Here is a 27,003-nt window from a genome sequence, read left to right as displayed (position 1 = left end):
TTGTCATCTCATCTAGGCAGCAGTTGCTTAAAACACAAATCAGCGACTTTATGATGAGCTAGAATACACATCATTCTTTTCTTCTCCTTGGAACACGCACGGCAACTCCACATAAAAGCTGATGCAACATGGCAGCCTTAATTATCCCAAAGGTCATTCATTGTCACGGCAACCTAAACACTTCCACCATTTCCAAAACAATCACACCAGAACTGACAGACAGTTTTGCATTCATTTGTAATGTTAAGTGCTTAATCAACAAGTTAAATATTCTTCAGGTTCACAAGAAGGATGACAACCCCTGAATAGTTTTCTATCACCTAAGTGGGGTTTGTCTGATTAGGGCTGACAGATGTATATAAGAAAACAAGCAGCTTTACCTACACTTTTTTTTTCTTGTTGGGAATATGATAATGTAATAAAATTAGATCTTAAGATGCCTGCATGTTTGTGCCTTGAGAATCGTATGCAAACCTTTGCTGCAGAAGCCAAAGGAGAGGAAGTAGACAAATACCATAGGATATCACTTATATGTGGAATCTAAAATATGACACACAAATGAACTTATCTAAGAAACAGAAACTCACAGACACAGAGAACAGACTGATGGCTGCCAATGTATTGCAGAGGGGGATGGATTCAGAGTTCCGGGTTAGCAGATGCAAACTAGAACATACAGGATGGATAACAACAAGGTCCTACTCCACAGGGAACTATGCTCAATATCCTGTGATCATCCCTGATGAAAACAATATGAGAAAGAATGCATATATAACTGAATCACTTTGCTGTACAGCAGAAATTAACGTGACATTGTAAATCAACTATACTTTGATTTTTTTAAAAATCAGCTTAAAAAAAAAGAAGAGGAAGTAGTCTTAAAGTTTGATTCCTAATGCATCTGCTCTCTGTCCACCATGTGCTATCTGCCAATAGTGGGGGGTGGGGGCATACCGTGGATGTAAACCCTTAACTCATTGGCAAAACCACAGACTCTACAGTTAGCAGAGGCCTGAAGAGTGCCTGATTAGCTTTTCTTGAGTGCAGGGACAAAGAACACTTTACTTCACTCAAGGAATTGAGAGTTTATTATAGAAAAACACATGAACTGGCTATGAAGCTGAAAAACTCTAAGGAACCAAGACGGCTCTGGGACCCAGGACTAGATTTGTCTCTCTCTGCCACAGGCTCTCTCTGTCTCTTCCCTAAGGTATCACTGCCTTTCTTAGTCCACACACTCCCTCCCACACCTCCCAAAATGAACTTCTTCCAAGTGCCTCCCATTTTCAGCTTGCTCAGGGCCCTCTGTGACTTCTCTGGCCTCTCCCTGGCACAGAACCATTGCCAACTTGCTGGTTCACACTGTACTTCTCAGTTTTTACAGCCAAGAGCGAAGGTTTGATTGGCTCAGCACATTTTCCCCCTCCAGGCCCAAGTAAGCATGTGTCACCATCAGCCAGTGAACTGACAGCCCTGGGATCAGGCATCAACCTCAACTGCTCAGTTAAAAATGGGGGAACGTAACGCAAAACACAGCCCCTTGGCTGCAGGGGCTCCGGGTGGGCAGCCCCCATTAGAAAGCAGGGGAAGGCTGAGGGGGTGCTGTGCCCAAATCTAACAGTTGAGTTTCCTCTACTACAGGGTGTCAATTCCAGGGCTTACAACTCAGGGGGCAGGTGACAGAAATGAGCTAAACTGCCCTGGTCAGGAGGATGCACTGAACGATGGGAAACACTCGGAGGAACTGGAGAATACCGCCTAGGGTCAAGAGAAAGAGACAGCTAGCTCTGGCTGATTGTGGTCAGTATGCAGAAAAGAGGGCTTTATGCTGACAGATCCTCCAATTTTCTCAGCAGAAGTCAGAAACTTGATATTGTATGTAAAATCTCCCCAACTTTAATGTTGGCTCAAACTTTTTAACTCACGTGAGTCAACTGAAACATTCCCTCACTCTTCCATCTTCTGACCAACTGATGGCCCTCACCTTTTAATGCTTCCTGAACCACAGCAATGAGGAGCACGTGGCCATCTTTGAAGGAAGCCCAATCTGTTTCCAAAAATAATTTAAAATTCCTTCATATATTTAGAATTAATATTGTTAAAATGGCCATGCTACCCCAAAGCAAACTACAGATTTAGTGCGATCCTTATCGAAATGCCCATGATACTTTTCACAGAACTAGAATAAATAATCCTAAATTTTATATGGAACTGCAAAAGACCCATAATTGCCAAAGCAATCCTCAGGGGGAAAAAAAAAACAAAGTTGGAGGCATAACACTCCCAGACTTCAGACAATACTACAAAGCTACAGTAAGCAAAACAGTGTGGTGCCAGCACAAAAACAGACATAGAGATCAGTGGAATAGAAGAGAGCCCGTAAATAAACCCAACAGTCAATTAACCTTCAACAAAGGAGGCGAATATATAAAAGAACAGTCTCTTCAGCAAGTGCTACAGCCACATGTAAATCAATGAAGTTAGAACACTCCCTCACACCATACACAATAATTCATTCAAAATGACTGGAAGACCTACATATATGACATGATACCATAAAACTCCTAGAACACAGGTAAAACATTCTCTGACATAAATTGTAGCAATATCTCCTCAGATCAGTTTCCTCAGCCAATAGAAATAAAAGCAAAAATAAACAAATGAAACATAAACAAACTTTAAAGTTTCTGCACAGCAAAGGAAACCATAAATAAAACAAAAAGACAACCTACAGAATGGGAGAAAATATCTGTAAATGATATAATGACAAGGGATTAATTTCCCAAACATACAAACATCTCATACAACTCAATTTTTTTAAAAAGCCAATCAAAAAATAGGCAGAAGATCTAAATGGACATTTTTTCAAAGACATACAGATGGCCAACAGACACATGAAAAGATGGTCAACATCTCCAATTACAAAAGAAATGCAGATCAAAACCACAATGAGGTACCTATCACCTCACACTGGTCAGAATGGCCATCAATAAAAAGTCTACAAACAATAAAAGCCAGAGAGGGTGTGGCAAAAAGGGAACCCTCCTCTACTGTTGGTGGGAATGTAAACTGGTGCTAGCACTATGGAAACCAGTATACAGGCTCCTTAAAACCTGAACATAGAGCTACCATACGATCCAGCAATCCCAGTTCTGGGCGTACACCCAGAAAAGGTGAAAACTCTTAATTTGGAAAGATACATGCACACACTGTTCACAGCAGCACGATTCACGACAGCTAGGACAAGGGGTGTCCACAAACAGATGATCAGTTTAAGAAGGTATGGTACCATTTTACAGCAGAATATTACTCAACCATTAAAAAAAAGAACGAATCCCATTTGCAGCAACATGGAATGGACCTAGAAAATATCATAAGTGAAGTAAGTCAGACAAGTAAGTCAGAGTACATCGTGAGAAACGCTGGGCTGGATGAAGCACAAGCTGGAATCAAGATTGCTGGGAGAAATATCAATAACCTCAGATATGCAGATGACACCACCCTTATGATAGAAAGTGAAGAACTAAAGAGCCTCTTGATGAAAGTGAAAGAGGAGAGTGAAAAAGTTGGCTTAATGCTCAACATTCAGAAAGGTAAGATCATGGTGTCTGGTCCCATCAGTTCAGTTCAGTTACTCAGTCGTGTCCGATGACCCTTTGCGACCCCTTGGACTGCAGCACGCCAGGCCTCCCTGTCCATCACCAACTCCCAGAGTTTACTCAAACTCATTTCCATTGAGTTGGTGATAACATCCAACCATCTCATCCTCTGTCATCCCCTTGTCCTCCTGCCTTCAATCTTCCCAGCATTAGGGTCTTTTCAAATGAGTCAGTTCTTCAAAACAGGTGGCCAAAGTATTGGAGTTTCAGCGTCAACATCAGTCCTTCCAATGAATAATCAGGAATGATTTCCTTTAGGATGGACTGGTTGGGTCTCCTTGCAGCCCAAGGGACTCTCAAGAGTCTTCTCCAACACCACAGTTCAAAAGCACCAATTCTTCAGCCATCAATTCTGGTCCCATCACTTCATGGCAAATAGATGGGGAAACAGTGTAAACGGCGACAGACTTTATTTTGGGGGGCTCTAAAATCACTGCAGATGGTGACTGCAGCCATGAGATTAAAAGATGCTTGCTCCTTGGAAGGAAAGTTATGACCAACCTAGACAGCATATTGCCAACAAAGGTCCGTCTAGTCAAGGCTATGGTTTTTCCAGTGGTCATGTATGGATGTGAGAGTTGGACTGTGAAGAAAGCTGAGCACCGAAGAGAGGGTGACAGTATATGGAAGAACAATCCAGGTGAGATGGAGGCACTTACATCCAACTGTTTCAGTGTTTTGGGTTTGTTTGGTTTTTCCCCCACAGCTGCTTTCAAGCTCAAGCAGCAGCAACTCTTTTCTGCCCACCTGCTCCTGCATGCCTCCCCCAGCCCCCCAGTACTCAGAACCCTGCTATGGCCCAGATCAGCCACATTGTGGGTTGTTAGGCCTTTTTAAGTTCATCTGGGGGCCCGCCCTGCATCCTCACAGCTTGTACAGAACACACGTTCTCTCCGATGGTCCACTTACAATTCACCTGAGAACACAAATCACGAAGTTGGCTCTGCCTGTATATGAGAAGCTGAGGCATCACCAAATGACATGACTCATGACCAAAGGAGCACAGAAACCACAGGGCACCGAAGAATCACAGGCACTGAAGAGACAGAGCCACGGTAGTGCAGGTGGCGGGGCACGGGGGTTTCCCTGGACACCCAGGAAGTGTGGGGTCAGCTATGAAATGCAAGTGAGGTTCTTTTCTGATGTGGACCCTTTTTAAAGTTGAACTGAATTTGTTACAATATTGCTTCTATTTTACTTCTTGATTTTCTGGCCAGGAGGCAGGTGGGATCTTACCTTCCCACCAGGTATCAAACCCTTACCCCTACATTGGAAGGCAAAGTCTTAACCACTGGACCACCAGGGAAATACCTAGGCAGGGTTCTGACCAACCCCTTAAAGATGGGTGAAGAGCAACAGATACAGGATGAGTGGGCTGGTAGGAGGGGTCGGGGGGACTGACTTTGACCTTGGGGGAGCTTAAGGGGAGCTCACCACGTCCTGAGGCGCAGGGCACTGTCTTCCTGGCTTCCGTTCTTAGTGGAGCAGGTTCTGACTGTACATGGAGTTTCGTAGGGCAGCCACTGGCCCTGCTGCTTTGCCCCAGGCTGCCCAGGAACCTGGCTCCAGTTCCTTATGCCAGCTCTCTGCAGCAAGCCTCGTCTTCAGGTCAGTATGGCTCCGGAAACATCTCTGAGGTCTAGTCAGGGCCCAGGCCCTGCCCAGCACACCTAGGACCAGGACAGTAGGGAGAGGTAGCCAAACCTTCTAGCTCGCGCAGGGCACGCATAGCCAGGTGGGCGGGACCACTGCACCAGAGGGGCGGGGCTGGGAGCAAAGACCAATGAGGAAACCTTCACAAGAGGGCTTCATCCACGTGACCTTTCCCATCACGAGGATGCAGAGCTGAGGCTCCACACCTGGGCGCAAGGGGCGGGCACAGGGCCAGTCAGAGTCTAGCTTCTCAGCCAGGAATTTGAGTCAGGGTCCTACGCTTACCGAGCGGGACCAGCAACTTCTAAATCTCAACTTTTCTCATCTTTAAAGTGGATATGACAGTACAGTTGGTTCTATGATCCAACAAAGGTGTTCCTAAAAAATCCTGCTCTTGTGGCGAAGCTGGGGCTGGGGGCACCCAAAAGCTAGTAAGGGCTTCCCAGGTGGCTCAGCGGTAAGGAATCTGCCCACCAATGCAGGAGATGTGGGTTTGATTCCTGCGTCGGAAAAATGCCCTGGAGGAGATGGCAACCCACTCTATTATTCTTTCCTGGGAAATCCCATGGACAGGGGAGCCTGACGGGCTACAGTCCATGGGGTTGCAGAAGAATTGGACACGACGAAGCGACAGAACAAGAGCCAATAAAAATGGCAGCACTGTTTAACACGTGTTCTGTGGTTTAGACATTCATAACTACTACAAGTAAGTTTGGTGACTTACCTTGAATAACACCTTAAGTTTGCTTGGTAAGTGGGTGTCAGTGTGTGGGCCGGGAGGGCAGGAGGCGGGCTATCTGAAATCTGACGTAATTCGTAGCACCTGGTGTGGATGGGCGTGGTTCCCTGTAGGCAGTGAACCAAGGCCGCTGGCAGTATTGGGAGTGCGTGCGCGTGTTGTGTGCTCCTATACCTGCAGACTCACAGTTCTGCCCAAGCTCCTCGAATCCAGCCTCAGCGGCCGCCTGGCTAAAACCTCTGTGTAGTCCACCAGACACAGAATGTGCTGCAAGACCCAGGGCTTGGGCCTGCCTGGCCTAATCCTCCAGGAAAGACCGGATGAAACGGTCTGTTCTGGCTGGGTGACCCTACACAAGCCTTCCGTTGCTTCCACTAGACACACAAAGCTGGCATCCACATGCCTCCCTGGAGTGGAGCAGTGACCAAGCAGAACTTTGTGACAGGCCCCAGCTGGACTTCCTGGAAACCAAAGCTTTGGCTTTCCAGGCGGCTCCGGGGGCCTGGCTGCGGGAGGCTCTGGTGCAGATGGGGTGGGGGTGGGGGTCCAGCTTGAGGTCTTCTCCAAGCCCTCCTGAGAGCAGTGTCTGACCAAATCATTTCTTCCACTTTCCACTTTTAAGGTTACTGTTGGCCTGAGCTGGACTGGAACCTGAGCTATTTCTCAGGTTGTCTGAAAAGATCCAAATGTCCTGAAGAAGGATTTGGGCCTACCACCTGGAGACATGGCAGCCCGGGGCACTCTAGGCACCAGCTGTGTGTTGCCCTCCCCCGACCCTTACCTTCAGGCGATGGGACCTACCAGAGAGAGTTTGGTCATCAGTGATCCCCCAGAAGCAAGGTGCCAAGCCCCTCTTTTTCTCTGCACAGTGCCCCCCCACCAGATGGATGACTAATGTATCGATTCCTTAAACGAGGGGCCCCATAGGATTCAAGAACGTCCTGTGTGTTTATGGCAAAGCCCAGCTCTGTGAACCCAGCTCTGCTTCCCCACCCAAGAGGGGGCATCACTGGTTGTGAACTTCAAGATACTCAAGGTATTCAACACATCAGGGTCCTTCACAGGGGGCAAACAGTATAAGGGTGAGGCCAAGAGGACCCCATTGGGACCGACATAACTTTTGGGCTGGCAAGAAGAAAACTTGTGTCTCCAGACAGCAACAGGACTTACCAGCCTCCCCAGTGACCCATCACCAACGGAAGCCTCCTGAGGACTGCTCTCCCATCCAGCTTCTCCCATGTGCACATGGTGCTTCTCCCATGTGCACAGACTAGTCGTTGGTCTTCTTCCCTCTGTTCCAGCTCATCTCCTGGCCCCCTGCCAGCTTAACCTTCCTAAAAGATACATGTTCACTTTTCTCCTTGAAAACTTCAGATGCCAGTTTGCACAGAGCTCCCAGCTGCGCATCCTGCCTTGATTCCCATCATCCTGCTGCCTGGGGCCCCCAATCCAGCCAAATCTTGCTCCCCTCTCATAATCACACATCCACTCAGTCCAGTTTGTTTATGTCAATTTCCAGCCCCCAAGTGTCCCTTCAAGAGTAGTGTCAGCAGGAAGGATGGTGAAAGCTCCTGAACATCCTCTCTGAGGACCGCTGTGCAAAAATCATCACAGTCATCTTTTGCAGAATTCAGAAAATTAACAAAAGGCTTGCAGCAGTCAGGGAGTGTTTGCTAGTGGGGAAAGGCAGGATCTCAGCAAGAATGGTGACCTTTATGGTGTTGGAACTTCACTTACTCTCATCCCCCTCTCCCCAGTATGCTTGAAAACCAACAACCTTCAGTCCCCAAGAAAACGCTTGAGCCCCTTGCACTGCAAGGAGATCCAACCAGTCCATCCTAAAGGAAATCAGTCCTGAATATTCATCGGAAGGACTGATGCTGAAGCTGAAGCTCCAATACTTTGGCCACCTGATGGGAAGAACTGAGTCATTGGAAAAGACCCTGATGCTGGAAAAGATTGAGAGCGGGAGTAGAGGGGGACGACAGAGGATGAGATGGCTGGATGGCATCATTGACTCGATGGACGTGAGTTTGAGCAAGCTCCAGCAGTTGGTGATGGACAGGGAAGCCTGGCATGCTGTGGTTCATGGGCTCACAGAGAGTCAGAAACAATTGAGCAACTGAAGTGAACTGGCAAAAGGGGGTCAAAACCCTGTTCTCATACCTGTCTGGTGGTTCCCTGGAAGATCCTGCTTGCAAGACTTGACTTTATTTTGGAATATTACTCAGCCATAAAAAGGAATGAAATTGGATCATCTGTAGAAACATGGATGGACCTAGAGACTGTCATACAGAGGGAAGTCAGTCAGAAAAACAAGTATGTATTAATGCACATATGTGGAATCTGAAAAAATTGGTATGGATGATCTTATTTATAAAATAGAGACATAGATGTAGAGAACAAAGGTATGGCTAGCAAGGAGAAAGGGGAGACACAGGTGGGAGGATACGGCAGGTTGGGACTGACGTGTACACGCTACTGACACTGTGCATACAACGGAGGACTAATGAGGCCTGGAGAACATGGGAAATGCCACTCGGTGCTCTCGGTGACCTCAACAGGAAGGAAATTCACAACAGAGGGGACGCATGTATACACAGAGCTGATTCACTTCACTGTACAGCAGAAACTAACGTTGTAAAGCAACTAGACTTCAATTAAAATTTTAAAAAAGAAACAAAGCCAAATAAATTCTAAGTAGCAATAAGCTACAAAAAAAAAAAAAAAATGACTGGTCTGTATTTGACCCGACTAGAAGTTCACTTAGTGAAAACAGTCTCTTCCGTTGCCTCCTCGCTGTCCCTGACAAGACCAGAAGCCCTCTCAGCTCAGGGCTGTTGCTACCGCCCGGTGCATCCTGCCCTGGATCCACGAGCCTCACTCCCCACCTCCTTCAAGTCCTTGTTTGCACGTCGCGTTCTCAACGAGGCCTTCCCTCATTGTAAACTGCACCCCTGCTTCACTGTCTACAGAGCACTTAATACCTTCTATTGATAACATACCATATACTTTATTTGTATTAGGCTTATCATCTGTTTCTCCCATGAGAAAGTAAGTTCCCATAAAGGCAAGATTTCGGGTGTTTTCTTCAATGTACTCTCCATCACCTAGTAGAGTACCTGGTACAAAATAAATGCTCAGTATACACTTACTGAATGAGTAAGTGAAGGAAGGTTTGGGAGTGGGGAAAGTTGGTAGAAAGGTGGGGCTTCTTGTGAAGCTTGGCCTGTAGTTAGTTGTGTCCAACTCTGCGATCCCATGGACTGTAGTTCGCCAGGCTCCTCTGTCCATGGAGTTCTCCAGACAAGAATACTGGAGTGGGTTGCCATTCTCTTCTCCAGCAGATCTTCCTGACCCAGGGATCGACCCCAGGTCTCCTGCATTGCGGGCAGATTGTTTACCATCTGAGCCACAAGAGATGGGAACTTATTTGCAGGAGAAATTGGTCATTGAGTCTTGAAACACTTCCAGGGATAAAACCAAATCCTTTGCTTTCGTCAGCACCTCCATGCCAGGCACACAGCACATTTCTGTGGATTTATTTGAGACCAGAGTCTGGCCTTTCTCCAGGAAGTCGTAAGAATACAGAAGCCCCCAGGAGTCCCCATGAGCCACTGAAGGTAGATGGGAGTGATTATGTCTAAAGGAAGTTGACTTATTTTTGTTTGGTTTTGTTTAACAAACAATCCCTTCAGAAGTGATACTCCAAATAAACATGTTCCCTCGGAGGCCAGTGTGCATTTCAGCAATATTCCTAGAAACATCTTCATGGTCGGCAAGTTTTTTTATTGTACACAACAGCAAATTTTCACTTTTGCAAAGTGGGCTTATTTTTGCGAATGACCCAAAGTTTCTTAAAGCAAAAATCTAGGAAGTAAACCAGCTGAGAGGATTTGTAACCTACTGAATGGGTCAAGCGTGTGTTTGGAGTTGAAGGTCGGGTGGTCACTGCTTTGCACAGTTCCTGCTCCGATCCTGGTGGTCTGTCCACTGAGCTGCTGCTGCAGGGTCCTTGGCAGTGGTCAGCATAATCCTTTGGTGTGGATGGCTCCCTGGGGGGATGAGGGACACAGAGGTGGGGATGACGCCCAGACTCCGGGGGTGGTGGGGGGGGCGGTGCTTTGAGGAAGCAGTGTGTGGCAACGTCCCTTGACAAGCCTCAGCAAGGGCTTTTGGTGGACAAAGGAAAGCCTGTTGGATTCTGAATCAAAACCCAGTGTTTTTAGATGCCCGTAACTTCCTGGTTTGGGAAGTTATGTGGTTGACCATATCTCAGGAGGGAGACAAGGTAACTCAAGTACCCCCCATCTCACTTCCTTCTGCATTTTTTCAGTCCTGCTCTGTATTTCCAGGATGCCCAAAGTCTTCTCCAAAAGATGCCTGAGGACCAAGGGGAATGCTGCAGAAATGGTTTCCCAGGCTGCCATCCGTGCTGTCTCAAAGCTGTAGCGGGGCAGAGGGGTGCTAAGACTTTCTGTTTCTCCCTTCTCAGGGTTTCTTAATTGGTGTCTTTTTATTTTATTTATTTATTTTGGCCACACTCTGCAGCATGCAGGATCTCTGTCCCTTGATCAGGGATTGAACCCAGGCCCCCTAGGTTGGGAGTAGGAAGTCTTAACCACTGGACCACCAGGGAAGCCCCTCAGACTTTCTTTTCTTAAAAGATTAGGTCTCCGGACCAAGATGGAGTAGATACACCTCTCTTTATTCTTCCTATAAAGTACAAATAGAAACCCTGGAATTAACATGTAATTTTATTTATAAATTTACATTTAATAATAAATATATTAAAATATTTAACATACATTTTCCAAATTAACATCTAAATATTTATAAAATAAATGAATTCTATATTTACATATGTACTCTTAGACCACATAGAAAGAAGAAAGACCATATAAATAAGATAAATACAATATATTTCTTTTCTTGAGTTTTATAAATTTTGTTTGGTTGAAGCAAAAATTATAACATTATTCAATGAGGTTCTAAATGTATAGAGAAGAAATACTTAAAACAATTATATTTTAAACAAGGTTGAGTGAAGGGACTTAGTGGGAGGTAAAGTTTGGGTACTTTACTCAAACTGGTAAAATGTCAACAGCAGTTAACTGCTATAAATCATATATGCATAATATAATATCCAGAGCAACAGCTGAAACAGCTATACAAAGAGATATACTCAGAAACACTATATAAAAATTGAAACATGACTCTAAAACAGATGTTCAAGTAACCAATACTAAGATGGGAAAATAAAAGCAAAGAACAGAAAACAAAAAATAAAAGGGCAGACTTAGGCCCTTCACATACCAGAAATTACATGAAAGTAAATAGTCGGTAGCAATTAAGAAACTTAAGTGAAAGTTGCTCAGTCATATCTGACTCTTTGGGACCCCATGGACCAGACAGTCCATGGAATTCTCCAGGTCAGAATTCTAGAGTGGGTAGCCTTTCCCTTCTCCTGGGGATCTTCCCAACCCAGGGATCGAACCCAGGTCTTCCACATTGCAGGTGGATTCTTTACCAGCTGAGCCACAAGGAAAGCCCAAGAATACTGGAGTGGGTAACCTATCCTTTCTCCAGGGGATCTTCCTGACCCAGGAATTGAACCAGTGACTCCTGCACTGCAGGCAGATTCTTTACCAACTGAGCTATCAGGGAAGCCCCCGGTTCAATTCCTGGGCTGGGAAGACCCACTGGAGAAGGGAGAGGCTACCCACTCCAGCATTCTTTGGCTTCTCTGGTGGCTGAGACAGTAAAGAATTCACCTGCAAGGTGGAAGACCTAGGTTCGATCCCTGGGTTGGAAAGATCCCCTGGAGAAGGCCAGTATTCTGGCCTGGAGAATTCCATGGACTGTATGTAGTCCATGGGGTTGCAAAGAGTTGGACATGACTGAGCGACTTTCACTTTCACTCTCCTGCGTTGCAGGCAGATTCTTTACCAGCAGAGCTGCCAGGATGATTCTACTTAAATCACATTTTCTAAATGATAAAATGAAAGAGCTTATCAAGGGATAGGAATGATGAGAGGAACAGGGAGACCTTTGTGGTGAGTGGAAGGTTCTGGGTATTGGCTGCAGGGAAGGTTACACAAATGCACACATGTGATAAGATGGCACTTATGTGCAACACAACTGTATCCATGTCGAAGTCCTGATTTCCACATGGTTCCATTGTTGTGTAAGATGTTACCTTTGGATGGAACAGGATAAGTGGTACCCAAGGCCTCTCTCCACCATCTTCACAGCTTCCAAGGAACCTACAGTTACTTCGGAAGAGAAGGGATGATGGCTGCAAAGAGCTGTCTGGATTCTGACATCAGGTCTGATATGCTCTGGGGTGGGAACTGTAGTGAAGTTCCAGGCTCCCGCTCTTACGCTTCCCTGACACCCCCAACACCCTGGCCCACCTGGCAGTTAGAAAACTATCATTTTCAAAGTTCTTACAGTTTTGGTCTTCTAAGGAGATATGAAGTTCTCTTAGGACAAAATGCTCCTTTTCCTGGGGGGAAAAAAAAAAAAACACTTTAGGCTGGAGACAGTAAAATTAAGAACCAGCTGAGGAAACTGAATGTAATTTGGAAAAGACATGGAAGTTAGCATTTCTCTTAGTAAGATGAAGTGAGTGTGTGTTCACAGCATGGCGTGGTTGTTTTCTGTGGAGAAATGTCTTGTTTTGGGGGGGTGTATACTACATGGTATAAGTTCCAATACTTTGGCCACCTATTGTGAAGAGTCGACTCACTGGAAAAGACCCTGATGCTGGGAGAGATTGAAGGCAGGAGGAGAAGGGGACAGCAAAGGATGAGATGGTTGGATGGCATCACTGACTTAATGGACATGAGTCTGAGCAAACTCTGGGAGATGGTGAAGGACAGGGAAGCCTGGCGTGCTGCAGTCTAAGGGATCGCAAAGAGTCGGACACGACTGAGCGACTGAACAACGACATACGACATGGTGCCTGTGGATGACCTTGTTCTTACAGCACCAGGCATGCAGTTTGCTGTTTCCAAGAAGACGGCACTGAACAGAGAGGAGGATGGGAAGGACAGGTGGGCCTGCTTCTCCCCTGGCCCGGGAAAAGAGACAGGGCAGGAGGGCCGAGTCAGACTTGCCATCTCACACATGATGCTGTTTATGACAGAAGATTCTAGAACATTCCAATCCTGGAACCATACGTTCTATGGGATCACGGTGGGCTCTGCAGCCAATCCGCCTGGACTCAGAGGTCAGCCTCTGCCCCCATGCACTGTGGAGTCATGGCTCAGTCACTAACATGCCCACGCCCTTCTCTGCAACTGTTCAGTGGGCACAGTGACAGTAACTGCCTCAGAAGGCTGTGGGCATCCAAGACTTAGGGGAGCTAAGTAAGCTCTGCAATTTTATCCTCCTCCCAGTGTTCTGGGGAAGTCTCTCAAAGGCCCAAGGATGCACGAATTTCTGTGTCGCCTGGGAAGATGGTTTGGGGCCAAGAACTGAGCTTGGAGTGGGCGGGCGGGGGAGTGCTGTCTTCTCTGTGAGCCTCCTGTCTGCTTCCCTGGACCCTGCGGCAAGGAGACGGCCACCTGGAGGCTTCCGATAGTGGGGGCACATTCTCTCCAGCTCCGTGGACCCAGCGGGTAAGCTAGGGTAAGGAAAAGGGGCCCTGGGTCAGGTTTGGGTCTGTGGCCTCAGAGCAGCTACTCCTGAGAGAAGCTGAGAGTCCCTTTCTCTTCCGTGTGTGCTCAGGCCACAGCCCTTGGCTGTCTACTGCACAGCGTCATCAGAGGACTGGGTCTTACTCTCTCTCCCCCTCAGACTTTCTCTGGCAGCCCTGAGTTCCTGGCCTTTCTGTGATCCCCACCTTTCCCATCGCCCTCCACCAGGAGGGAGAGGTAAGTCCCTCCAGCTTCCATCAGCCACACGGCCCTGCCCACCTTTGCAGGACAGGGTAGGGACAATTCCACAGGTAACCTCCCTGGAGGAGGGACAGAGGCAGAAGGTTTGCTCACTTGGACTGTATGTGCCTCATGAGGGGAAACGTGTCAAGTTCTTTATCAAGGCTTCTCTCCTGGGTACCCCCTTCACTGACTCCCAGGCTCTGTGGCCCTGAGGTTTGGAGCCTGACCAGCACAGACACAGCCCCTGAAGCCGTATGTTTTACTGGGAATTGCCAGAGAGAAAAACCGTGGCTCAGACTGAATTCTATTTATTCCAGTGGGCTCGCTGCAACAAAGTATCTGTTGTTGCTGCTGCTGCTAAGTCACTTCAGTTGTGTCCAACTCTGTGCGACCCCACAGACGGCAGCCTACCAGGCTCCCCAATAAATAAATGAAAAGATGCTCACCATCATTCATTATTCAGTTCAGTTCAGTTCAGTCGCTCAGTCGTGTCCGACTCTTTGCGACCCCATGAATCACAGCATGCCAGACCTCCCTGTCCATCACCAACTCCCAGAGTTCACTCAAACTCACATCCATCGAGTCAGTGATGCCATCCAGCCATCTCATCCTCTGTCGTCCCCTTCTCCTCCTGCCCCCAATCCCTCTCAGCATCAGGGTCTTTTTCCAATGAGTCAGCTCTTCGCATGAGGTGGCCAAAGTATTGGAGTTTCAGCTTTAGCATCATTCCTTCCAAAGAACACCCAGGACTGGTCTCCTTTAGGATGGACTGGTTGGATCTCCTTGCAGTCCAAGGGACTCTCAAGAGTCTTCTCCAACACCACAGTTCAAAAGCATAAATTCTTCGGCACTCAGCTTTCTTCATGACCACTGGAAAAACCATATGCAAATGAAAACTACAATAAGGAATCACCTCATACCAGTCAGAATGACCATCATCAGAGAGTCCACAAACAACAAGTGCTGGAGAGGGGGTGCACTGCTGGTGGGAATGTAAATTGATACCACCATTATGGAAGACAACATAAAGATTCCTTTAAAAACTAGGAATAAAACCACCATATGATGCAGCAATACCACTTTTAGGCATATGCCCTGAGGAAACCAAAGCTGAAAAAGACACATGTAGCCCAATGTTCATTGCAGCACTATTCATAACAGCTAGGACATGGAAGCAACACAGACGTCCATCAACAGATGAATGGATAAAGAAGCTGTGGTACGTATATACAATGGAATACTGCTGCTGCTAAGTCACTTCAGTCGTGTCCAACTCTATGCGACCCCATAGACGGAAGCCCACCAGATTCCCCCGTCCCTGGGATTCTCCAGGCAAGAACACTGGAGTGGGTTGTTGTTTCCTTCTCCAGTGCATGAAAGTGAAAAGTGAAAGAGAAGTCATTCAGTCGTGTCTGACTATTAGTGATCCCATGGACTGCAGCCTACTCAGCCATAAAAAGGAATGCATTTGAGTCAGTTCTAATGAGGTGGATGAACCCAGAGCCTATTTATACAGAGTGAAATAAGTCAGAAAGAGAAAAAAAAATATCATGTATTAACACATATACATGGAATTTAGAAAGACGGTACTGATGAACCTGAATCTTCAGGACAGCAATACAGGTGCAGACACAGAGAACAGGCTTCTGGACACAGCTGCGGAGAGGAAGATGCAGACATAGAGAACAGACTTCTGGACACAGCTGCGGAGAGGAAGGAGAGGGTGAGATGAGTGGAGAGAGTAACATGGAAGCATATACACTACCGTATGTAAAATACACAGCCAAGGGGAATTTGCTATATGACTCAGGGAACTCAAACTGGGGTTCTGTAATAACCTAGAGGGGTGTGAAAGGATGGGAGGTGGGAGGCAGATTCAAGAGGGAGGGGACATATGTACCCCTATGGGTAATTCATGTTGATGTATGACAGAAATCAAACCAATATTGTAAAGCAATCATCAAACAATTAAAAACAAATAAATATTTAAAAAATCTGTTGTTTCTGCCTGTCCAGTACATATCCATTCCCCCTTCTCTAGAACAGCCCCCAGATTTTCCTTGGGGACCCACTCTCCCTACAACCTCAGTGATCATTCTTGGATCGATGAGAAGACTTCTGCGAAGTCATGAACAAGGTTTTGCTCTTAAAAAGAGATGCAAGAAAGGGCTTAAAGTCCCCATTTCAGGTAGTTTTTCTTTTTCAAAGTTGTTTGGTTATTCTAGGTCCTTTGCATTTCCATTTGAATTTTAGAATCAGTGGACGGTTTCTACATAAAAACTACTGGAATTTTGGTAGATATTGCCTTAAATCTACAGACATTTTAAAATTTATATTGAGTCTACTGATACCATAACAGGGTAAATATATTTCTCAATTTTTTAGGTCTTGTTTAATTTCTTTCAACAATGTTTTGCAGCTTGCAGTGTACAGATCTTACATATTATCTTTTGTCAAATTTATTCCTAATTTCATATGTTTGATGCTATTGTATTAGGTTGGTGCAAATGCAATTGCAATTGCAATTTCGGACTGTGAATTTTTAAATCACTGTAACTAGGCTCAAACACATCTTTATTAATCAAAATAGGAACCATTACAATCAACATATTTTGCCAAAAAGAAATAAGTTTATTACTGTAGCTTAGTAAGCTGAGGCTCAAAATTCGACAAACTCTTGAAAGCATTTTCTGCCTTCTGATGGTTGTGGAAGCATTTTCCCTGCAAAAAGTTGTCGAGATGCTTGAAGATGTGCTAGTCGGTTGCCAACACGTCAGGTGAATATGGCAGATGAAGCAAAACTTCGTAGCCCAACTCATTCAACTTTTGCAGCATTGGTTGTGTGACATGCAGCTGGGTGTTGTCGTGGAGAAGATCTGAGCCCTTTCTGTTGACCAACGCTGGCTGTGGGTGTTCCAGTTTTTGGTGCATTTCATTGACTTGCTGAGCATACTCCTCAGATGTAATGGCTTCACCAGGATTCAGAAAGCTGTAGTGGATCAGACAGGCAGCAGGCCACCAGACAGCAGCCATTACCTTTTTTTGGTGCAAGTTTGGCTTTGGGAAGTGATTTGGAGCTTCGATTCAGTTCAGTCATTTGAGCTGGTTGTCTCCAGTTGTCATATAAAATCCAATTTTCATTGCACGTCACAATTCAATAGAGAAATGATTCATGGTTGTTGCGTAGAATAAGAGAAGACGACACTTCAAAATGAAGATTTTAAATTTTTGGTCGGCTAATGAGGTGTCCACTTATCAAGATTTTTCACCTTTCCAATTTACTTCAAATGTCCAATGACTGTAGAATGGTCCATGTTGATTTCTTTGCCAACTTCTCATGTAGTTGAAAGAGGATCAGCTTCAATGATGCACTCAGTTGGTTGCTGTCACTTCCGATGGCCAGCCTCTGCACTCATTTTCAAGGCTCTCATCTCCTTAAAAAACTTCTTGAACAACCACTGCACTATACATTCGTCAGCAGTTCCTGGGCCAAATGTGTTATTGATGTTGCGAGTTGCCTCCACTGCTTTATGACTTATTTTGAACTTGAATAAGAAAATCGCTCTAATTTGCTTTTTGTCTATCATTTCCATAGTCTAAAATAAATATAAAATACACAGCAAGTAATAAGTCATTAACAAAGATAAAGTGAGAAATGTGCATTAAAATCATGTATAGCATAACCACGTTTATTTAAGAATGTAATACATTACCAAACAGCAAAACTCAACAATGCAAAACTGCAAGTACTTTTGTACTTGGGCTTCCCAGGTGGCACTAATGGTAAAGAACCTCCTGCCAACGCAGGAGACATAAGAGACTTGGGTTCGATTCCTGGGTCAGGAAGATTCCCTGGAGGAAGGCCTGGCCACCCACTCCAATATTCTTGCCTGGAGAATCCCATGGATGGAGGAGCCTGGCAGGCTACAGTCCATAGGGTCGCAGAATTGGACATGACTGAGGTGACTTAGCATGCAATATATGATTTTTTTTAATTACAATTCTGGATAGCTTATTGCTGGTATATATAAATAAATTTTATTTCTGTATTATTAATATTGTATCCTACAGGCGTGCAATATTTACTTATTAGTTGATCATATTGACCATAGACGGTCATACTGTCTGCAAAGAACGATACCTGTTGCTGCCCCCTTTCCAGTCTGAGGGCTTCCCTGATAGCTCAGTTGGTAAAGAATCCACCTGCAATGCAGGAGACCTTTGTTCAATTCCTGGGTTGAGAAGATCTGCTGGAGAAGGGATAAGCTGCCCACTTCAGTATTCCTGGGCTTCCCTTATCGCTCAGCTGGTAAAGAATCCACCTGCAATGCAGGAGACCTGGGTTCGATCCCTGGGTTGGGAAGATCCCCTGGAGAAGGGAACGGCTACCCACTCCAGTATTCTGGCCTGGAGAATTCCATGGACTGTCTAGTCCATGAGGTCGCAAAGGGTCGAACATGACTGAGCAACTTTAACTTTCCAGTCTGAATGTCCTTTATTTCTCTAGTACAAACGTCGAATAGAAGTTGTGAGAGCAGGCATCTTTGTCTTCTTTCTGATCTTTAGAAAAGGAAAGGATGATCTTTAGAAAAGGAAAGGATTTTGCCTTTCACCATTAATTATAACATTCAGAAAACGAAGATCATGGCATCTGGTCCCATCACTTCATGGGAAATAGATGGGGAAACAGTGGAAACAGTGTCAGACTTTATTTTGGGGGGGGCTCCAAAATCACTGCAGATGGTGACTGTAGCCATGAAATTAAAAGACACTTACTCCTTGGAAGAAAAGTTATGACCAACCTAGATAGCGTATTGAAAAGCAGAGATTTTACTTTGCCAACAAAGGTCCATCTAGTCGAGGCTATGGTTTTTCCAGTGGTCATATATGGATGTGAAAGTTGGACTGTGAAGAAAGCTGAGCGCCGAAGAATTGATGCTTTTGAACTGTGGTGTTGGGGAAGACTCTTGAGAGTCCCTTGGACTGCAAGGAGATCCAACCAGTCCATTCTGAAGGAGATCAGCCCTGGGATTTCTTTGGAAGGAATGATGCTAAAGCTGAAACTCCAGTACTTTGGCCACCTCATGCGAAGAGTTGACTCATGGGAAAAGACTCTGATGCTGGGAGGGATTGGGGGCAGGAGGAGAAGGGGACGACAGAGGTGACTCGATGGACATGAGTCTGAGTGAACTCTGGGAGTTGGTGATGGACAGGGAGGCCTGGCGTGCTGCGATTCATGGGGTCGCAAAGAGTCGGACATGACTGAGCAACTGAACTGAACTGATACATTTGTTTCATAGCTGCCTCTTATTCTGCTGAGAAAGTTCCCTTCTACTACCAGAGTTTTGTTTTTTAATCAGAAACAAATGTTGGGCTTTGTTAAATGTTTTTTCTATGGCTACTGAGATAATTATATAATTTCTTCTTTGACTTGCTGGTTAGTTATAAATGTGTCATCCCATGTATAATTATTTGGAGATTTTCCAAGTTTCTGTCACTGATTTGTGATTTAATTCCACCACGGTCAGAGAACACACTTTACAGGACTTGAATCTTGACTTTTTTTAGTCTCAGACTGGAGTGTGACCCATCTTGGTACATCTTCGCATGCACTAGCAAGGAAAGTGTGTTCCGCTATTGTTGGGTGATGTGATCTGTAAACGTCAATTGGGCTGAGTTGGTGGAGGGTGTCATCCAAGCTGTCTACATCTTTGCTGATCTTCTGTCCACTTGTTCTACTGATGAGTGACAGCATGGTGTTGAAATCTGACTGTAATTGTGGGTTTGTCTGTTTCCTCTTGCAAGTCTATTAGTTTCTGTTTCATCTATTTTGAAGCTTTGTTATTCAGTGCATAAACATTTAGAATTGCTATGTCACCCTGATGAATGGATACCGTAATCATTATGAAAGGACACTTTTTAATGCCTGATATATTATTTGTTCTATAATCTGCTTTGTCTGATACTAATATTCTCTCTCTAGCTTTCTTTCGATTAGGAGCTAGCATATCTTTTTTCAATCCTTTCACTCTTAACCTACTTGTGTCTTAATAACATCGCCTTTCTTGAAGCATACAGCCTTCTCCTGGTTAGAGTCTTCAGCTTCTTCACATATACAACAATGAACAGGGCCCATCAATCTTCCTTCACACTCATGCTCAATTTTCTCTTTGACCTTGATGGGGATTAAATGGAGGCAAATGGTAGGGCTGAGGCAGAGCATACAGAGAGGAGCTTTAGTTCACCCTGCCATAAACACTATCTTATAACTTAGGTTGAATCCCATCACACATCAGCCATATGTCCTTGGGCAAGCTCCTTAACCACCCTGAGCCTCAGTTTCCCCATCAACAAAATGAATTGAATAATGTCGGCTTGGTAGAGTTATAAATAATCTGCGCATAACGCCTTCCCCAGGGTCCAAAGCTCATTTGGTGATAGATACTAACCCGCTGTTATTATTACTTCTATATTAATGTATGTACCATACACATGAATATATTTACATTACAAATCAACCTCTTATGTGAGCACAAAGCAGTCATCATACTTTTTTTTTAATTAACTTGCTGTGCCAGGGAGGTAATAAAAGGAATGAAATCAGCATGTTTTTTCCAACGTGCTTGTCATAAATTAAGCCCCTAGTCAAGTGCCCTTCTCAGGGAGGTTTGGCTAATGGAGCTTGCTCTGGAATCATGTGATTATAACTCCAACCTTGCAGAACCTTGACAAGGAACAAGGGTCCTAGGCTTTCATAGGGCGCTACCCCTGGGTCTTTTGCATCTGACATATTAATTCCTGCCTCTTCCTGTAAAGATAATTCATGCTCCTTGGCAGCATTGTGGAAGGCACAATGCCTGGTGCCAGGAGTCTCCTGCAAACTTCAGCAGGGCCGTATTATAATGTGCCACTAGATTAATCCAGCCATCTAAAATATATTTTTTAAGAGCCAAAGGTCTTTCCCATGAATAACCTGGCGAGTATTTGAGCTTCATTATAATTTCGCTCTAATGGAGTTTGGGGAAATGAAATGGGAGTTATTAGCCAAATTTATAAGACTGTCTCCTGCGAAAAGAGGGGATGACTTAGCAGACGAGGTGCACTGGCTAACTCCCTGGCCCAGGAGACACAGCCAGCCTCCAGTTTGCAAACACAAAAATATCCCCACCTGATACCCACTTTCCTGTGCTCCCAGTACAGGGCCGGCAGAGCATTTAGAACCGGAGGGAGCACTGCACACACACCCCCCAGTGGGCTCCTCTCCTCCATGTTCAGAATCCTACTCTGCAAGCCCACCAATCGGTTTTTGTCCAAAAGAATTGAAATTAGAATCTCAAAGAGGTCTTAGCACTCCAGTGTTCATTACAGTATCACTCACGACAGTCAGGATGTGGAATGACCTAAATGTCCAGCGACAGATGAACAGATAAAGAAGATGCGACAGGGACATGCAAAAGAATACCATTCAGACTTCAGAGAGAGAAATTCTGCAAAATTGGACAACACAAGTGAAGCTTGAGGACATTATGCTCAGTGAATAAGTCAATCAGAAAAAACCCTGGTTCCACTTATATGAGGTATGTGAAATGAAAAAGTCAAACTCCTATGGTATCAAAGAGTAGAACGCTGGTTACGAGAGACTGGAAACAGAGGGGAAAGGGAAGTTACTGATGGACAGGCAGGAAGTTTCAGTCAAGTGAAATGAACAAACTCTAGGGTTTGCTGTACCACACTGAACCAACAGTCAAGGATTATAATCATCTGATGTCACTCACAGGATACGTGAGATATAGCGACACCAGTGAACTTGTTTACGAAAACACAGAATCACAGACATAGAGAACAGATTTGTGGTTATCAAGGGAGTGGGGGAGGGGCAAATTAGGAGTTGGGGATTAACAGATACAAACTGCTATATATCAAATAGATAAACAAGGATCTACTGTATAGCACAGGGAACTATAACCAATATCCTGTAACAAGCCATAACGGAAAACTGAAACACTTGACTATACAGAAGAAACTAACACAAGATTGTAAAGCATCTATATATCAATAAAAATAATAGTAAATTTAAATAAATTTTTTAAAAAATAATAGATTATATACTTAAAAGTCTGTTTGCAATTCCCCTGGTGGTCCAGAAATTAGGACTCAGCACTTTCATTGCAGGGGCCTGAGTGCACCCCCCTGGTCAGGGAAGTAAAATCCTACAAGCCAGAAAAACAAAACCAAAATTTTGTTAAGTGGATGGATCTCAAGTTAAGTGTTATTAACACACCAACATTTTTAAAAGTTCATAATAGAGTTAAACATTAAAAAAAAAAATTACCCCACCACAAAAGACCATGGTGTTGGTGATCCCACTGGAGCCTACATGAACACATTCTCCTGCTGGTATCTGGAGAGTTTTAAAACCACCTCACTGAAGGGCAGAGGCACCTTCAGGAGGGAGTATCTTGAACAAGAAAACGGCTGAATGAGGCTCTTGAAGGATAGAGACTCACGTTCCCTCTAGGGAAGTCGGGAGCCATCATCTGGGGAGAAACAGTCCCGGAGGGCGGGGAGTGACAGAGGATGGGGCCCCCAGGGACATGCCCAGGACCCTGGGTGCCCAGAAAGAGGAGGGGCTCCAGGGGCCTGGAGGTGGGACGGGCTGCGTCTGCCTGAAGGAGAACTCTCAGCACGGCTCTTAGATCGTAAGGAACTCAGGGTGGAGAGAGAGACCACGAACAGCAATGACACGGACATTGCTACTGAGCACATGTGTTCAGATTAGCACGTGTGTTCACTCAGTAGCACATTGCTACTGAGTTCATGCAGGTGGTCCTAACAGAGGACCACAGGCTGGAGGCTTAAACAATGTGGAGGCTGGAAGCCCAGGATCAGTGCATCTGCAGGGAAGGTCTCCTCCCAGGCCTCTCTCTGGCTGGGAGATGCCGTCTTCTCCCTGTATCCTCACGTGGTGTCTCTTCTGTGCATGTCTGTGTCCTAATCAACTCTTCTTTTAAGGACACCAATCACATGGGATTAGGGTCCATCCCAGGGACCTCATTTTAATGTAATCACCCTTATAAAGAGTCTCCAAATACTTTCACTCTCCTGAGGTCCTGGGGGTTAGGATGTCAATGAGTGTTTGGGGGATGTAAATCAGCCCACTGGGCTGTAACTCTTAGAATCTGTATGTTTATCCTGTAAAGCCACAATGAGTCCCATTCATGGGTGTTCCCTGGGCTTTCTCATGCACCTGATCTGCAAAGCATACCTGTGAGATAGGCAGCATCACCGTCCACGCTTTAGAGATGAGGACATGAGGCCCAGAGTGGCCAAGCAATTCACCTGGTTTGAAGGCAGGACTGACCACAGCCCGCCTGCGACCTGAGGCTGCACCTTAGATCACATCACCTGCCTCTATTCCCGGGCTTGTTACAGAAAAATGTGCAGGACCTAGAAGAGAGAGGATGATGACGACTAAATAAAAGTCACTCACAGTCCCACCCGTCTGGACTCTACACATAGACTTGGATTCTGCCGTGCAGTCTCCCTGTCCCATCGGACATCAGCTTCCTTAACTCGGGCTAACGTCCTGAATGTCACTTTGCTGGGGACAGAGCCAAAGGAGAGCTAATGACACTTGAAAACTGCGTCCATGAAACTTCAAGGATGGGGACATCGATGATGCTATGGTGCTGGGTGTGAAAAGCTGATTCCTATACACCGTCTGCAGGATGAGCCCAATTGAAACAAACAAACAAAAAAGACAACACCAGACTGCTAAGTGTAGATCTCTGGCTCAGGTGGAACCATGGGTGATACTAATTTTCCTCCAAGATCACCTGTATTTATTTCCTGTTTCTCAAATGTGCCATCATGAGTGTGTGGACAAAATGACCTCTGGGAGCAGAAATGAAAACAATAAATGTCGTGAGAGAAAAACTACCCCACGCCCACTCACCACACTGCAGGTGCAATTCACTGATGGGGCCTCAGTTCTGGAAGATTCCTCCATATGCATTTGGAAAGGAAAACAAAGGCAGCACACAGTGTCTGTGAGGAAGTCTCTTGGCAACAACATCCTGAGTGAGAAGTGATAAAAGAACCACATTCCTAAAAGCAGCCCGAAGTGGCCACTCAAATAGTAAAACTGACGCAGGGGTTTGAAAACAAAGTCCCAGCTTTCAGCCGGCGTTTCCTGAGCCAGTGAGTGCAGCCACTGAGGAAGAGGAAGCTGGTGCCCCCAGAACCCCCCGGGGGCCCTGTGCTGCCACCCACGCTGAGGCCCTTAAGGCCAGAGGTCTCCATCCTGTCGCCCCAGGTGGAGGAGCACCTGCCTCAGGTGCCCTTGGGGACCCAGCCCACGGCTCTGTGGCTCTGTCTGCCCCTCCACTGGCGCCTGGGGAGGGGGGCTCCCAGGCTCCTAGTACAGGGAGCAGGGTGCACTTGGATGGGGACCTGGGCAGGCCAGGGTTGAGGCTGGGCACAGGTCCCACCTTGGGCCACCTGCTTCCTGCCGGGCTGCAGAGCCAGGCAGACACAATGGGCAGGCCCCACGTCAGACTCTTAGGGGAAGAAACTCACTCTTTGTGGACCGAGAGATCAGGACAGGATATCTATAACGGTTTAAAGAAAAAAAAAAGCCTGGGCTGCAACCCCCTCTTTCCCCAAGCACTTCCGAAATGTCGTGCAACACACCCAGCTCTTTAAATATCCAAACCCAGAATAAATGTGCCGACAGCATTTCCCCCGGCAACCCGGGCCCCATGGCTGGCGGCTGAGTCAGGCTCCGAGTGACGGAGCTGGAGTGGGCCACCCAGATCAACAGGCTTGGCGGAGACCGGGGCGCCCAGCACTCAGCACTCCTGCCCTGGTGCCCTCTCCCCAAAGTCCCTGCCCCCATCAGGGGACACCTGGGTGTCCCTAACCACTGTGCCCCCTGCCTTCCCACAGTGGGGCGCACTCCCTGCTCTTGCGCTGGTAAATGAGCTACAGGATTGAGGGAAGAAAAGGACCTTCTAATAAGATCCAGGCAGAACCCGGCTAAACCCTGGCACCGATTCCCATCCTCCTGTTTGTCCCTGGACAAAGTGGCCACTTGGACCCAACAGCTCTTTGTGGGGGGCGCTGTCCCATGACCGAGTGGGTGACGGCTCTGGACTGGACAGATCCTTTTAAGATCCTTACAAATATGTTTAGACAGGCGTTTCTCCTAAGAATTTTGAATGTCTACCCAGTTGAATTATACATGCTACATGCTAAGTCGCTTTAGTTGTGTCTGACTCTCTGCAACCACACAGACTATAGCCCACCAGGCTCCTCTGTCCATGGGATTCTCCAGGCAAGGATCCTGGAGTAGGTTGCCACATCCTTCTCCAGGAGATCTTCCCAACCAGGGACCAAACTGACATCTCTTATGTCTCCTGAACTGGTAGTCCAGTTCTTTGCCTCTAGTGCCACCTGGAAGTCCAGTTGAACTATATATATGTATGTGTGTTCTTTTTGCAAGTTCTGGTTTTCTGTTAAAACATGTTTTGGCCTCTGGTTGAATACAGTGTCTACCAGACCTCAAGGTGTGAGGCAGATACAAGCAGAGTTGATTTGGTTGAGGTGGGGGCTGGGGCTCAATGCTCATTCACCCAGAGACATATCCTGGGACCCTGAACAATGGACCAGGTAATAATAGTATTCTATGGGCTCACATACCTGAGAACCCCTGATTCACCATCATGTGAGTCCGCATAGTGCAGGGAACATCCTTAGGGTTTGACTCACTCCTTCTCCGCTTCCAATAGAAAATAAGGATGAGAAGAGGTTGTGGACCTGAATTAAAATGGAACCAGAGGCTCACAGTGAAATGAGGCAGAGCCAAGCCCAACAGAAATCATTCATTTTGTTAGTCAACAAAAACATGCTAAGCACTTACCATGTGCCAGCCCCAGTACGAGGCACAGCAAATGATATACAGAAAAGTAATTCAGTCTTTATCCATGTGGAGGTTTATGTTCTAAACAAAATTAACATAAATACAAAAAAATCATAAATGGAAGATACAATTTATTTTTTCAGGGATCCATTTACATGAGCTACCCTTTCAAGCAGTGGTGATCCAGGACTTCCTGGAAGAAGTGACATTTGAAGAAGGGTTTGGTTTTCACAGGTGGCGGGGAGAGGATGGCCCTCTAGAACAAGGAAGCAGCAGGCACAAAGGCCCAAGGCCCCCTGGTCGCACAGGCTGACAGCTCCAGGTAGTGCATTCATGGAGTCTGTCGAGTCTGCCGCCTGGCATCTGCCCTGCTGGAAAGCTCAGACGTGATCGGGGAAATAGGGAGGGACCTGGATAGAGCAGCAGACGGAGATCAGATGCCAGGGTGAGGTTGCAACCAGAGTGCAGGAGGCCTGGGACACCAGATAAGGTGCTGTCACTCCACACTGTGAACAGTGGGCAGGGGCTAAGGGGCTTTAAGCGGATAAGTGACACCAGAGGGTGGCTTTAGTAAGCCAAGCCCAGCAGGGGTGGGAGGGTGTGATGGAAGAGGAGAAAGATGCTGGAAGGGACCGCTGATGGGGCACCTGTGGATGGAGACAGGCTGGGAAGGCAAAATAGAGGTGAGAGATTAAAAAAAAAAATTCCCCCAGGAGACTCAGCCAGACCTAGCAAACCCCTACCTTTGGAGGCCAAGGGACAGGTCACGGGGATTAGAGGCCTGGTCTGGGTGCCTGGGGAGCAGTGGGTGCCTCCTGCACACTTAGGGAAGAGGGCAGGCATGCTGGGGCTCTGTGGACATGTGGGATGCTTGATTTTTAGGCTGGAAGGTTTTGGGCGTTGGAGGGAAAGTTCAAAGAACCAGATCAACCCTTGAGCAGGGCCTTCCCCCTATCCTACACGAGTGGATACAAAAGCCCCTGATGCTGGTGGTGAGATGGTCTGCCTTTGGGTGAGGGTTACCGATTACAGCACCCACATTCCCGAAGCTTCCATCAGGTTCCTGTCCCTCCTCTTCTTCCCTGGAACACGGGGCTCCCAAGGGAGGAAAGCTGGAAAGGAGACTTCCTTATGGACGATGTGGGC

The 27,003-nt window shown here is 46.3% G+C and overlaps 1 long non-coding RNA gene across 2 annotated transcripts; it reads right to left on the bottom strand.

Moving 5' to 3' along the window:
• Nucleotides 1-8,357: 8,357 nt before the first annotated feature.
• Nucleotides 8,358-14,778, bottom strand: LOC112449276 (uncharacterized). 2 transcript variants are annotated; one of them, XR_009496860.1, is made up of 4 exons: nt 13,030-14,778; nt 12,505-12,559; nt 12,251-12,326; nt 8,358-10,767 (listed from the first exon to the last, which is right to left on the bottom strand). It is a non-coding gene; the product is annotated as an uncharacterized lncRNA (long non-coding RNA). The 2 variants fall into 2 exon arrangements; XR_003037756.2 differs by having other exon boundaries at nt 8,359-10,106.
• Nucleotides 14,779-27,003: the final 12,225 nt, after the last annotated feature.

Source organism: Bos taurus, chromosome 13 (genome assembly GCF_002263795.3).
Source record: "Bos taurus isolate L1 Dominette 01449 registration number 42190680 breed Hereford chromosome 13, ARS-UCD2.0, whole genome shotgun sequence".
Lineage (NCBI taxonomy): Eukaryota > Metazoa > Chordata > Mammalia > Artiodactyla > Bovidae > Bos > Bos taurus.
Note: the sequence above shows the minus strand (reverse complement) of the source record. Positions and strands in the feature narration are given on the sequence as shown.